The sequence below is a fragment of the Symphalangus syndactylus genome, chromosome 4 (assembly GCF_028878055.3).
Source record: "Symphalangus syndactylus isolate Jambi chromosome 4, NHGRI_mSymSyn1-v2.1_pri, whole genome shotgun sequence".
NCBI lineage: Eukaryota > Metazoa > Chordata > Mammalia > Primates > Hylobatidae > Symphalangus > Symphalangus syndactylus.
In genome coordinates this window covers 150,039,387-150,051,996 of record NC_072426.2, presented here as the reverse complement: position 1 = coordinate 150,051,996, position 12,610 = coordinate 150,039,387, and the positions used below count along the sequence as shown (strand labels likewise).

At 36.9% G+C, this 12,610-nt stretch overlaps 1 protein-coding gene across 3 annotated transcripts in view; it reads left to right on the top strand.

The window, feature by feature from the left end:
* The window catches only part of VEGFC (vascular endothelial growth factor C), a 479,792-nt gene that overhangs the window by 322,425 nt on the left and 144,757 nt on the right, over positions 1–12,610 (top strand). For 2 of the 3 annotated variants that reach the window (XM_063638455.1, XM_055276470.2), the window contains one exon: positions 11,700–11,990. The gene's annotated coding sequence lies outside the window, so the exon portion shown is untranslated. Of the gene's footprint in view, positions 1–5,921; positions 5,942–11,699; positions 11,991–12,610 lie in introns of those variants that run through there. The other variant, XM_063638456.1, reaches the window with a different exon arrangement.

Sequence of the window (12,610 nt, the reverse complement as noted above, 5' to 3'; positions counted from 1 at the left end):
CGTGGTATTTAATAGACAGTAGAATGTTATTTACAATAGCATCTATCATCTATAGCATCTATTATCTATCTATCTATCTATCTATCTATCTATCTATCTATCTATCTATCTGTCTGTTTATCTTGTTCTCTCTGAAAAGGGTTCCCAGCAGGACAGCAAAATTGGTGTGAGGAGTGGAGAGAGGCAATCCTACAGCTACAAGGGAAGGAGAAAGGCGGAAAGACTGGAAAGCTGCAAAAAAAATCTCAGTGTCTTATCTGGCTCTTTCCAAAGCTCAAGTTAATACATCCAAGCAAATTTTATACCTAATTTGCCTTCTTTTGACCACACAGAAATATTTCCTGTAATATTCCTATAACAGCAGTTTAAAGTATAGAATATTTGAAATAAATATACAACACAGTTCCTTCCTATAAAAAAACAGATAATTTTTAAAAGAATATATTTATATTACAGACATGTTTAATATTGGACAAAAGTCTTGCCCCCAGATGTTTGCAGCAATATTCTGGTACCCCTCTGCTTCAGGTATTAAAAGATAATATTGAATTAGTTCCAAAAGAGAACATTTATTTATCCAAAAGAGAATTATTTATTTCCAAAAGAGCTCATTAGTTGCTTGAAACTACATGCTGTTTCTACATAGTCGTATGACATTTAACATTATTATTCTTATCACTACATTATAAATTAGATTTTAAATCCAGCAGCTATTTCTGTCTTCATGATAGAATTTTTAAAGGGATTTACATTTGCATTACTTTTTTCTTGGTTGGAATCAGTAAAAAAAAAGTAAGTGCAAGTTCAAAATGTTATAAATTATTACCTGTTTCTTGATGTCTCGATACGTTTATTTGTGGGATCTAAAATATACTTTTTTTTGAAGAGACTACATGTCGGATGATAAAGCAAAACAAAACAAAACAAAACAAAACCCTGCTATGGCTGTTTGGTGCAAGCAGAAAATGTTTTAATAGTGCATACTCGGTGACTGGAATATTTTACACTACTTATGATTATCACTTTTTCTAAATATTGAGAAAAATGTATTAGGAATCTATATAATAGTGACTGTTGTGGCTCAAAATAGAAAATAAATATTCTACAGAATATTTTGGCATATGAGATGGTGTAAAGAGAATAGAAACAGTGAGAAAGAAAAGACGAACAGAGTATTTCATTCCATTAGAATGGAGCTAAAGCAGAGTAGTCTCAGTTCACGTGAGCTGTGATGCTCTGGAAGTCATCCAGAAGAAAATGCTCGGAGTATCACGGTGCGCACTGGGGATGGTATCTACTGGCTAAAGCGCAAGTGGACATCTATGTGGAATGTAACTTTTGAATACAGCCACTAGAGGATGACGAGGTCTCACTGACATACCAAAGGTGTTTTGGAGAAGGCACAGGCACACTCATTTTTGAATGTTGTCAAGTGGAGTGCTTTGATCAGAAAATGGAAAAAAAAAAATCTTTCACCAGAAGAAAGAAACCTTGTGGAAGTTACAGTACATTAATAATAGCTAGTCTGGCAACCTTCACAAGGAAAAGCCTAAGTTCATCTAAACGTAATAGTTTATTTTCCCCGCACTTAACCAACAATAAGGTCATTGTTTTCCACTAATTTATTCAGAATTATTCAAATTTAGTTTATCTCCACAATATACCTTATACCGATTAAAAGCAAAACATGGAACTCTCACTTTCTTGATTTTTTACCAGTGTGATGTTTAAAAAAGCAGTTTGTTTCTCAAAAGTTATAATATTCCTGGAAAAATGTAAAAGAAGCTGCTGAGAGCCTTGGACTGAGAAGGTAGATGGATGTCCTGGGGAAAGATCTTTCTTCTGAGCAAGATCTTTTTTTAAAAACTGGATATAAAATTCACATAACTTAAATTCACCATTTTAACCATTTTACAGTGTATCATTTCAGTGGCTTACATAATACTCAAAATATACCACTATCTAATGCCAGATAATTTCCATCACCCCAAAAAGAAGGCACATATCCATCAAGGAGTCATTCCCCATTCCTCCTCCCCTCACCCCATGAGTAATACTTTCTGCCTCTTTGAATTTACCTATTTTCGGGATTTGCCTATTCCAGATATTTCATATAAACAAAATCATACAATATGTGACCTTTTGCATCTGGTTTCTTTCACTTAGCACAAGTGAATGTTTTTAAGGATCATCCATGTGGTAGCATGTATCAGTACTTTACTCCTTCTTATGCTTAAATAATAACCCATTGCATATATATATATATATATATATATACACACATATATATACGTATATATATATATACACCACACTTTTTTTTTTTTTTTTTGAGACCCAGTCTCATTCTGTCACCCAGGCTGGAGTGCAGTGGTGCAATCTCAACTCACTGCAAGCTCTGCCTTCCGGGTTCACGCCATTCTTCTGCCTCAGCCTCCGGAGTAGCTGGGACTACAGGCGCCCGCCACCACGCCCAGCTAATTTTTTGTATTTTTAGTAGAGACGGGGTTTCACTGTGTTAGCCAGGATGGTCTCGATCTCCTGACCTCGTGATCTGCCCGCCTCGGCCTCCCAAAGTGCTGGGAGTACAGGTGTGAGCCACCGCGCCCGGCCGTGCAGGACTTCTTAAGAGAATTATCTGTTCAAGTCCTTTGCTCATTTAAAAAAATTGAGTCATTTGGCCATTCGTTGTTGAGTTGTAGGAGTTCTTTTTATAGTCTAGATATTAGACCTTTAGCAGATATATAATTTGCAAATATTTTCTCCCGTTCTAAAGGTAGTCATTTCACTTTCCTAATAATGTCCTTGTTTGACACAAGTTTTTAATGTTTTATAAAGTCAATGTATTTATTATTTTCTTTTGTTGCGTGTGCTTTTGGTGTCATATTTATGAAACCATTGCCTAATCCAAGGTCACAAAAATTTACACCTGTGTTTCTGTCTAAGAATTGTATATCTTTAATTCCTACATAAGAATTAAAACGTATTATTTGACACTTTTAGGGTTAATTTTTGTAAAATGGTGTGAGGTAGTCATCCAAATTCATTCTTTCACATATGGCTAAACAATTGTATATATATTGTATATATTATTGGATTTATTTTTAGAAAATTTGATTGACAAATCATAATTGTGTACATTCATGGGGTACAATGTGATGTTTTAATATATGTATACAGTATGGTAGGATTAAATCAAACTAGTTAACATACCCATCACTTCACTTGCTTATCACTTTTTATGGTGAGATATTTGAAATTTACTCTCTAAATTATTTTGAAATATATAATACATTATTATTGACTATAGCCACCCTACAGTGGAATAGATCTAGATCTTAAAACCGATTCCTCCTATCAATCTAAAACTTTGAACCCTTTGATCAACAACTCTCTATTCTCTTTATCCCTACCCTACCCCCAGCCTCTGGTAACTATTCTTCTACTCTCCAATTCCATAACTTTGTTAGATCAGATGATCAGCCATTACAATGGGTCTGAGGTGATATCTCATTGTGGTTTTATTTTGTATTTCCCTAATAATTAGTGATGCTGAGCATTTTTCCATGTACCTATTGGCCATTTGTGTGTTTTCTTTTGAGAAGTGTCTGTTCAGGTTCTTTGCCCATTTTTAAAATCAGGTTATATATTTTCTTGCTATTGAGTTGCTTGAATTCCTTACATATTTTGAATATTAACCCATTATAAGATGCATGATTGCCAGTATTTATTCTCATTCTGTGGATTTTCTCTTCACTTTGTTAATTGTTTTTCTTGATGTGCAGCAGCCTTTAGTTTGATGTAATCCCATTTGCCTATTTTTGCTTTTGGTGCCTGTGCTTTTAGGGTCATATCTTTAAAAGAATTATTGCCTAGAACAATGTCATGAAGCTTTTCCCCTATGTTTTCTTCTAGTAATTGCACGGTTTCAGGTAAGACCTGAATATGTAAGTTTTTCATCATTTTGAGTTGATTTAGTGGAATATTTAGCCAGATCTTAGGCAAAAGAAAGAAATAACAGGCATTTTAACAGGAAAGGAAGAAATGAAATTGTCTCTATTTTTTGGTAACATGATATTATATATAAAAAACCCTAAAGACTCTATCATAAAACTTTTAGACCTGATAAAAAATTCATAAAGTTGCAGGATACAAAATCAACATACAAAAATAGTAGCATTTCTAAATGCTAATAATGGGCTATCTGAAAAGAAAATTAAGAGAAAAATCCCATTTACAATAAATACTTAGATGTAAAATTAACCAAGGGGGCAAAATATCTGTTAACTATAAAATGCTGATGAAAGAAATGGAAGAAAATACAAATAAATGAAAAGATATCAAATGTTCATGGATTGGAAGAATTAATATTGAAAAAATGTCCCTACTACCCAAAGTGACTTTCCAATGGAAAGTCATTAGACATCCACCTTACAGTCCTGATTTGCCTCCTTCTGCCATTTCTTTGTTTCCTAATCTTTAAAAATCTCTGTAAAGGACATCCATTTTTTTTTCAGTTAATATGTAAAAAGACTGCATTTACATGGTTAAATTCCCAGGACCCTCAATTCTTTAAGTATGAACTAAATGGCTGCTATCATCACTTATAAGAGTGTCTTGAACTTGATGGAGCTTATTATGTTGAGAAATAAAGTTTATAATTTTTATCTTTTAATTCAATTTTTTCACAAACTTTTTGAAATCTCCACATAATAACTGGGCTTCCTGAGGACAGTTTCTATTAATTGTTTTTTTCTGCACGTGGGCCATATTTTCATTTTTCTTCATATGCCTCATATTTTTTGTTGAAAACTGGACATTTAGAATACAATCCTGCACCATTTAACTATGGGAATACATTCTGAGAAATGCATCACTGGGCAATTTGATAGTTGTGTGAGCATCATAGGTTGTACTTATACAAACATAGGTGGCATAGCCTGCTACACACCTAGGCTATATGGCATAGCTTGTGGTCCTAGGCTACAAACCTGTACAGCATGATGCTGCACTGAATGCTGTAGGCAATTGGAACACAATAGTAAATAGTTGTATATCTAAACATAGAAAAGGTGCATTAAAAATAAAGTCTAAACAATTTTAAAAATGGCACCCTTGTATAGAGCACTTACCATAAATGGAGCTTGCAGGACTGCAAGTTGCTGGGTAAGTCAGGGAGTCAGAGGTATGTATGCATGCTGCATGGCCCTTTGGGAAAGTCTCTTTAAATGGAGAAGTCACTACCCTCTTCTGATGCAATAAATAGAATGCTAGCTATTCTATTTATAGCTTCACTATAAATAGCTGTTCTATATAGATGCTGGAGCTAGAACAGCTATATTGGTATGTACAGTGAAGGGCAATGAACGGTAAAACAGGAGCAGGGGAAGAATATGTTCTCTGTCCATCATGGACTATCTACCTCTGCACATTTTCTGTGTGAGAAAAGAAACATTTATATATTTAAGCTACCAGTTGTCGTTGGTATCGTCACTGCTTTTTTTTTTTTTTTTTAACAGAGTCTCGCTCTGTTGCCCAGGCTGGAGTGCCCTGGTACAATCTTGGATCACTCAACCTCTGCCTCCAAGGTTCAATCAGTTCTCCCGCCTCAGCCTCCTGAGTTGCTGGGATTATACAAGTGCCCACCACCACATCCGGCTAATGTTTGCATTTTTAGTAGAGACAGGTTTCACCATGTTGGCTAGGCTGGTCTCGAACTTCTGACCTCAAGTGACCCACCTGCCTTGGCCTCCCAAAATGCTGGGAGTACAGGCGTGAGCCACTGCACCCAGCCTTGCTTTATTTTTATTATCTGATATATGCAGAGAAATCTGATCCCAATAAAGGGGTAGTATTAGTACTTATAGAACGTTTTGTGATAATTTAACTGAGAGACAAGTGTGGAGCACTTAGAGTGACACCTATTGTGTGGTACTTTTCTGTAAGTATCAGCCATTCTATTATCTAGTTGTCTCCTTAGTTTTAGAGCCCAGGAGGAAGGAAGCAAGTTAGACCTCACTACTAAGAAACCTAGAGAAGAATGTAGGGGTCAGAGAGCATTATAGGCCATTATTTATAGAACTAGGACAAGAAAAAACCATTAAAATATTGAACCCATTTCTTTAGGAACTCAGACACTTTCAACTGGATATGGCTGCATGATAAAGAATTTGGCTAATCTTTGTCCCCAGCTCCTCATAGATAGCTTTTAAATTCTTGGAATTTCCTAAGAGATAGGAGTGTCTTTCTTAATCATAGTAAGCCCCTCAGATCACACCTGATAATTTATACTAACAAGATGACTCATAGTGGGCTCTTAGTTTAGGCTAATTAGATGAATTAGAATGGGATTACCAGAAGGATCAACTATGTAATTAGACGGTTGGGACTTTGAACTGGGTGATAACAGCCTAATCCCTGAGGGAGGTAGGAAGGCTAGAGATTGAGTAGCATGGCCAAAAATTCAATCAATCACACCTATGTAATGAAATCCCAATAAAATCCATGGACACTGAAGCTCAGGAGAACCCCTGGTTGCCAACTCTTGAGTATTGCCACACAAGTGTCTGTTGAATAGAACGTCATCTAGGACTCCACAAAGACAGGACAATGGAAACTTCAGGTTAGGCCCCTGTCAGACCTCACCCTGTGAGTCTCTCTCTTTGGATGATTCTAATTGCTTTTTGGTGTAATAAAAGTATAATCATAAATACAGCACTTTCCTAAGTTTGGTGAGTTATTTTAGTGAATCAAATGTGAAGAGGTCGTGGCAACCCCCAAATCTGTAGCCGGTTGCTCAGTAGTGAAGGTGGCCTGGGGAACCTCAAACTTGCAGCTGGCGTCTTGGAGTGTGGGCAGTCTCGTAGAGGAGTGTGTCCTTAACTTGAGAGGTTTGGCTCAACCCCAGGTGGTTGGTGTAAGAAGGTCAGGGCAGGGGCAAAATAAACTGACTTGTTTCTCTCTTCATTCCTTCTATGACATCAGCTTTGAAAGGCAGTGTTTTAGTTCTGGGCTTGAATTCTTCCTGTATTCAGCCCCAACTGCCTAGATGTGCCCATACCATATTTACCTTTGCATCTATTAGGCATTATGGAGTATCACTGAACTGCAGAAAACCAGTTCTCAAAAAGGAAACTGTCATGAATATCAAGAATATTGAATTTTAAAACTAAGGAAGTAACATAGCACTAGCTTAATTTGATTTGGGATTATATTACTTCTGTGGCAGATAAAAACCACAAACTCCTTAGTTTGAGGCAAACATCTAAAATAGCAATGTGAATACTCTGCTGAAAGGTCTTAACTTCAGAATAAAAATTGTGCCAGCTTTGAAACAATTTTATCTTCTTGCCAGCATAATTCATAACCCTCAATCTAAGAGCAAAACACCAAATTACTTTTAAACCAAATTATTCTTTAGGACTAGATTTTTTATAAATAAAATTTTTATAAAGAACCTAAATTCTTATAGAGAACTCTACTTGTTTGTGGAGTATAGTCCTGACTTGCTAAGTAAGCTAATTTCTTTTCTTTTCGTTTTTTTTTTTGAGACGGAGTCTCACGCTGTCGCCCAGGCTAGAGTGCAGTGGTGCGATCTCGGCTCACTGCAGCCTCTGCCTCCGAGGTTCAAGCAATTCTCTGGCTCAACCTCCCAAGTAGCTGGGATTACGGTCACACACCACCACATCTGGCTAATTTTTTTGTATTTTTAGTAGAGACGGGGTTACACCATCTTGGACCGGCTGGTCTCAAACTCCTGACCTTGTGATCCACCCGCCTTGGCCTCCCAAAGTGCTGGAATTACAGGTGTGAGCCACCACGCCTGGGCAAGCTAAGTTACTTTCATGGATGATTATTTCAATTAGTTATATTTTCTATTTCTATGTATCCATTTTTCTCCTGTAGAAAAACGAGAGCTTTCTGTGACCTTCAGAAAACCAATTTTTTTGTACAGAACTTACGCAAATAATTATTAAGCCGATTGCCAAAATTAGTGAGTTTTCCAGCATATAACATTTATATGCTCAATTCCAGACATCCCTCTCATCAAGCACTCTTATTTTATATACAAGTATTCCCAAGCATCATTAACACAAAATTCATTGCTCTAACACAGTTTTGGCAAAAGTAAAATAATGACTTCTTGACAAGTTCCTAGAACTGAGGTGTCATTATTGATGTGAGCAGGCAAGGCCCAAGTCTCTACTTCAGGGAATTTAGGGATTCTTCTCAAATGTTACCCCCTACTATGGTTTTCTGCCAGGACAACCTGATAGTGAGAGTGGTGTCTGATTGGCAGGCTGGGAGGTCTTTTAAATCTAAATAGGCAAGACAGGAGTGAGCAGCTAGGTTGTGAAGTCTGAGTTGCTGGGGTACATCAGGCCAAAGCAGATTCAGGGATCCCAACATGGTGGTGACTACACAGCTATGACGGGGTTCTACTGGCTCCATTACATCCGGCACAGAGGACTGGTCAGTGGTAGTTTTTCAGTCACAGCCCCAAAACTATCTTATAAACTTACACTCTTCTGCATCCTTGGTTTCAGATGGTGCCACTTTGCATCTTATCCTGATCCCACATTTCTCACTGATCAGCTCATGTGTCCCAAATTGCTGATCCATCATTTTTTACCCTACACTCACAGCTTTGGGTCAACTCACTCTAAACACTGTTCTGATCATAACCACACATCAACTCAGTCAGAATTAGGGCTAAAATCGAATCAGTAGAATTCAAATGTACCACTTTGGCAGTTTCCAGACATCTTGATGTTGAGTGTTTTATATTTATCTAACCCTTTCAAACCACTTACCATGTGCTAGGCACCATATTAAGTACTTTACAAATATTAATTCATTAACAGCCCACGATTTAGTTTTATAAGAATTATTCCTAATTTACAGATGAAACAAGTGAAGTGTAAATAGGTTAAGTAACATGTCCAATGTCTGCCGCATGGCAAGTGGTAGAATTGAAACTCAAACCCAGGCAACTGAAACCCAGAATTCAGAATTGCTTTGCTCTGCTGTATCATCACCCAGGACTTTGATGGATTGGGCTTTCCCAAGACAAGACACTGTACTCAATTTGTTATTTCAGCAATAATAACTTAGCTTATATATCATTTGACAATTTTTAGAACACTATTACAAACATCATTATGCCAAGTAAATAATGTTTTATTTGATAGAACACGATTCAATATTTCTATTTAAAAATTTATAGAAGTACAAACAATCACGGATCAACAGTTTTTGGTGTCTGACGAATTTTACAGGTGGTTATTTAAATGACCTCAAAGTTTGGTCTCTCCCCTGAGTCCTACTTTCTAAAGAAGGGAAACAAATATTCCTAAAGCCACAAAATCTATCAGAAGCAGAGGTCAAATTCAAATTTAGGTATGCGTAATCCAAAGCCTCTGATCTTTGATAAAGGAGGTCCTAATAATCTTTCAAATGAATTGCTTATTTCACTTTATCATTCAACTTTAAGTAAAGATGGCAATTATCTTTTATAATAGCATTGAACAGGCTCTTCATCTATGTTGTGTAGAGAGACACATGCTTTACAGAAGGAAATGGATTTCTCTTGTTTGCTGACTTTTAAGAGGTCTGGTGGCACATCTCTGCCACTTAGGAATCAGTGGCCACTAATCTAGAATCTAAAACCCCACACATTGGTAGTGAAATGGCTATCATACTCATCTGATAAGCAAAGTAAGCCAAATCTAAATTTTCACAGAACAACACTAACGTTGATAAGTGTTAAGAAAAGGCTATGTTTTCCATTTCTTTCTTTTTTTTTTATTTTTTATTTTTTTACTTTTTTTGAGACGGAGTCTCACTCTGTCACCCAGGCTGGAGTGCAGTGGTGTGACCTCGGCTCACTGCAACATCCACCTCCTGAGTTCAAGTGATTCTCCTGCCTCTGCTTCCCGGGTAGCTGGGATTACAGGCGTCCGCAACCATACCCAGCTAATTTTTGTATTTTTAGTAGAGATGGGGTTTCACTATGCTGGCCAGGCTGGTCTCGAACTCCTGACCTCAAGTGATCCACCCTTCTTGGCCTCCCAAAGTGCTGGGATTACAGGCGTGAGCCACCGCGCCTGGCCCTATTTTTACTTTTGATGCATCTTTTCATATTCCCATTTATCACAGTTGTCTTGTGATCATTTCTGTAGATGAAATAGCAGTGAATTTGCCATTAAAATGGTATGCCTTGTGAGTATTCATGCCACTGGGAAGAAAGGCATTCAGCTTTCTGGTATTCAGCTTGTGTGAACTTCTGAACACGATTACTGTGACACTGATGTATTCGGGACTATTGTGTTTGTATTACTAAAGAGTCACTTTAAAATACAATATTCTCTTTAAGAGGCTCTCAGGCAAAATAAGGACTAAAGATGCCTAAGAAAAAGAGTTAAGTGTCTAGAAAACAAGATTAGCCTTCTTTACTTGATCTTTGGGAAAGAGAATTGAGCTGAAATGTTTCAGTGCAGACAGCTATCAAGAATTTCACTTTTTCTTTGCCTTTACTAACTCAAGGAGCAAAGGCAACAGAGATTTCTTCTTTCCTTGTCTCAATGTTTTATTGTATTGCTACCCTTGTAAGTAATCTAACATAAACGTAATTGGTCGATCCAGTACCCTAACACAGCTTGATCGCAGCTCAGCAGAAAATGCCCTAGATTCTACCCTAGAAGTATTCAATAAAATGCATCCTCATGATTAGCTACAGGTGACATTTTATCTACTTCCTCTGTGTACAGAAATGTGGAAAATAAAATAGAATAGTCATTTAAAAGACAGACACATCACATTCACATATTTTGCTGTTTGATTTATCACATAGCATCGATACTGATGGCAGGCACACTGTGTTTCCAAACAGTTATAGGAAGAATTAAAGGCCAATATTAAAACTGTATCTACTTTTGCAATCCAGTGGTTTTCTCTTGAATACAAGGCATAGTTGATGCTTTTGTTTAAAATTCAGTTTCTTTGGGATAAGACCCTCATATCTTATTTTAGAATATTTATTTAAAATCAATATGAAAAATCAACAGCAAACTCAATGCTCAATCTTTTTGAATGAAAAAGCCATGGCTATTTATGGATTATATAGTATATTCTACAAGTACAAACTAGCTTCCTAGCACAGAATATAAAATTATAAATTAATTGGATATAAAAGGAATACTGATAGGTAAATTAATTTTCTGAATTTTCTGTCATTTTCTAATCACAAATAAACCTCTTCTTAAACTTCATATAGATTTTATTATTGTATTTCACAACTCAAGTTTGCAAGTTGGATTTAATTTGTCCAGATAAGTGAGAAAGTTGGTATATTTCTTTAGCATGTTCTATTGTGTGAAGTATGTTTTCTCTTCTTGGATAAATTCATAATAAACAGCATGGTCTCATGCAATAATGAAATTCACATTATGAGAGTATGAACAGAGTTTTGATTTCCTGCTTTACCAGCTTGAGAGGCCAAAGAGATCACAGTTCTTTTACTAATTACATTAATGTGAACCTATATGTCCTGGGATAATCCCATTTACTTGGGAATGTTGATCATATAATTCAGGAATTTCTGCTCCCAAAGTAGAGGTATTGTCAGAATTCAGGAGCATCATCTTGATGCTGGAGGACAGCACAGCGTCATGAGATGCTGGTTGCTTATTTTTGAACAGGTGTTGCCAAGCTGGAGACTCCAAGGCTGACCAATAAGAAGTCCAGCTTTATGTATCACTACCAACAGCATGGATGCATCAGAGGAATGTCCTGACAATATCATTGCCATGGAAGCTTGATGTGCAAGGCAGTACTGGTTCCAAATACCACAGGGAGGAAGATCTGGAGCAAGAACCACCATTGCATGTAAAGAGTATTGCATGTGGTTCCTGCTTACTGCTCTGCAAGTCTCATCATCTTACTACTGATCTAGCAAGGCCTGTTGAAGGTAACTCTGGGAGAAGGGAAAGGTAAGCAAATCTCCTTGATCCTCCTTTTCCAATGTTACATCCAGCTATAGTCATTCCATACTTCTAGATACCTGGATTCCTACTTTTACACTAAAAAAGATTATTTGTGCATGCCTGTTAAGCACAAAGCATTGGGCGAGTGGATTAGAGATTGAACACAGAGATTTCTGTCTTCAGGAATATTGATCCCACAAAAAGCCCTTCCCCACAACAACCTACGTTTTGGCATTGTGCCTGGTTGCCAGCTTCAGCTCTGTATCAGGATGAGATGCCCCATGAGAAAAATCTTAAACTTTCCTGCTTACTCATCTCTGTTGGTATTACCTCAGAAGGAAGAGGAAATGCGATCTTGATCTTTTCGTTCACAGGGAGACAATTTCTGGGCTTTTTTGCAATGTTTCCCAGCTTTTCCCAGCAAATCTTGAGTTGTTATGTACACCAGGAAGTAGCTGGAGTGAAGAAATCGCAACCTTTGTCAACTTCCAAAATTTCTTGCTTTGGGCTGACTGATTACAGCTATAACAACAACAACAACAACAGCAGCAGCAGCAGCAGCAGCAGCAGCAATAACTTTAAATAAAGTAATCTTATTTTAAATTTTTAAAATGAAATACCAGGCG